This window comes from Paramacrobiotus metropolitanus, unplaced genomic scaffold, assembly GCF_019649055.1.
Source record: "Paramacrobiotus metropolitanus isolate TYO unplaced genomic scaffold, Prichtersi_v1.0 Parri_scaffold0000001, whole genome shotgun sequence".
In the NCBI taxonomy this organism is placed as follows: domain Eukaryota; kingdom Metazoa; phylum Tardigrada; class Eutardigrada; order Parachela; family Macrobiotidae; genus Paramacrobiotus; species Paramacrobiotus metropolitanus.
Genome location: NW_026570221.1, coordinates 2,572,384 through 2,575,410, shown reverse-complemented (window position 1 = coordinate 2,575,410; position 3,027 = coordinate 2,572,384).

The window sequence follows — 3,027 nt, the reverse complement described above, 5'->3', positions numbered from 1 at the left end:
AAACAACACTATCGGAGTCAATATGCTTGTCCGCTCTAACAAGGATGCTCGGATCAAGCGAGAGCCAATTATCACGTTGAGTCAACTAAAAGAGATGAATGCCCGTCCACGATATGTAGCAGCCAAAAGGGGCGAACAGCTTAAGGCAGCAAAAACCGAGAAGCCCAAGGTGAAGGCTGAGAAACCGGGCGACGAGAGCATTGCCAACACCAACGACATTGATAAACTGCTGCAGATGGTGGAGAGCGAACAGGTCATCATGAAGAACTGTAAGGCACTGGTGAACACCTTAAAGGCGCGTGTGTACACCGATGCCAATCACGTGAAGTATGTACGGGAGGCTTTGGAACAACGCATGGCCAACATCAACAATGCCAAGGAAAGCGTGGATTTAGATTAGATTCTGGCGTTTTATACATCTCTGGTGGCTGTCTAAATAATTCGTTGGTGATTCAGCCGGTGTTTCCTGTATCCTGGTTGTATTTTAACTTTTGGATCTGAGTTTTAATTTTGCTAACTTTGCTCATATAATTTCTGATTATGCTGGTCGTACAGATCTCGCCCTTGAGTTTAACATGAATTTTTATCAAGAGAGTGTAATTGCCGGTCGTAATAATGTTGCCGAAATCAATTAAAAGAATTTTAGCCGTAGACCTTGTGCATTACTAGGCTGTAGTACATTAATAAGAAAATTAACCGTACTTGTAATCGGTACAAATTTAATTCCCAAAGATACAACAACATCCGCATAAATCAGCGTCGGCAAAGACCAAAAAGAAATAAAAAGAAATTTTATAAGTTACAAAATGGGTCTTAACGTGGAGTTGAACCTGAGAACTAGCTGCACGGCTACATCCTGTTCTTGCCACTACGCTAGCGTGACTACGCACATTTCCAAACAATTATTTAGACACCGGAAGCGCCATGTGTATATATAATCGCTACAGTAAAGCGTTGAACAACTTATACGTTTGTTTTTCCCAGTTAAGTCGCGGAGTTAAGTATCTCTCTCTGGAATAGTTTCGTTCCAAAATATACATAAAAATAGTTCGGAAAAAGGTAAGTTCTGAACATGCAACATGCAACCTGAGACTTCAAAGAGGTAGTAATTATAATGAATGGCCATCTTTCCTAGCCACCGTACTACGAAGTCATTCGATTGCAAGTGAAGACACGAGCATGCGCATTGTCACTTCAAGAATATACGCATACATGCGCCGCTCTTCCAATTTAATTCTGCAAGTCCAGAAACTATTGTCAGTACTTTTCAAAGCGATTATAAAAATATAAGACAAGAAAAAGTAGATTTCCCAGGAAATGCAAATCAACCGTGAGGGACTTACCCAATACCCAATACCTTTTAGTTTCCCCGTTGCAGTAGTTCAACGGTGCAAAGCACTACACTACGACATTCCACGACGGTACTTGTAAGTTGCTCAACCGAAATGATCGCGAAATTATCATCGTCAATGCCAACACGTTATTCTACATTATCATAAAAATATAAACCCGAAAAAGAAGGTTTTCAAAATTCGCAATTTTAACTTTAGGGACTTGAACTCTAGACCTGTGAAGCAGTTGGAGAACGAGAGTTCCCGGCCGAGCCACTACGCTACGAGGTACTCTACGTAGAAGCCCAGTTAACTTTGACACCGGAAGCGCTATGTCGTGTATAAAATAAATGTGTATAAAATAAAATCGAGCGTCAAGGGCTGAATTCAGTATTCAGGCACAAAAATACCGAAAAATGTGGTTTGTAAGTACAAATTTCAAGCATTTCTATTGAAAAGCATGGAGTAGCTCCTTCTTGTGACTCTGCAAGTGAGCCGCTATACTACAAATGCTTCACTACAAGTGGACCCGAGATTTCGGTAAGTAATTTCCTTGATTATTTACTCGGCCACCACACTACGAAATCATCCAACAGAATACCACAGCATAATACCCGCTGGATTTATAAAACCGTACGTTTGTAGCAGTCACGGAATTTAAACTACGACTGCCAGGGTCTTAGATAAGGCAAGAATAAAAATATAACAACCAAAAAGTGAGTTGTATAAAATCGCAAATTAATTTTAGCCGGGTTTCGAACCTGAAACCTTCAAATTTGCCCATTGTTGTAGTTCAACAGTGTGGAGCACTATACTACGGCGTTCTACGGTGTTAATTTTTTAAATTCTTCCATCGGAAATGATTGTAGGATTAGGTTTATCATAGGCGACGCATTGGTCTGTGCTATTGTAAAAATATGAAACCCAAAAAGAAGATTTTCAAAATACAGAACTTAATTTTAGGGATTTGAACTCTAGACCTTGCCACAGCTGATTAGCGTGGATAATCGGTCTAAGCACTACACCACAGAATATCCGCCATTATAACTTGACACCGGAAATACGCCAACGTGTATATAATAATTACGCGGCCGTACATCCGACTCCTTCGCTCATTCATTATGATGACAAAATTTAAAGGAAGCGCACCAAAACATTGATATGTTACTGTATAAAAATATAAAATCGAAAAAAGAAGGTCTAACAAATTGTGCATTAATTATGGGGGTTTTGAACCCAAGGCCTTAAATCAACCGGGTGGTCACAGAAATTGGCCACTCGACCACTACACTACCACTTTGTTCGACAAAAATAGCCAAAACGGAACGTCACGGACTGTACAATTGTGCGCCGCTCACTGATGCTTACAATAAAATTAGCACCAACGTACAAAATACATAAGGCATATCCGTTTGAAAAATATAGACCCAAAAAAAAGGAGGTTTATGAAAACACTTTTAGAATTATAGAAGGTTAGAACCCAGGACCTAGCAGAGAGTCGCCTAGTATTGTCCTCTTGTCTAGTCCACTACGCCACGCAAGGCATCGACGAAACTACTGCCACGGAATATCGTACCGTTAACTGCATTAAGGTTTCCACTTTGTAACGGTCGCTCTCAATGTAGAATAGGCCATAATTCACATTATTTAATCCCGTGTCCTAAAATATGAAAGCATAAAATAATACAACCAAAAA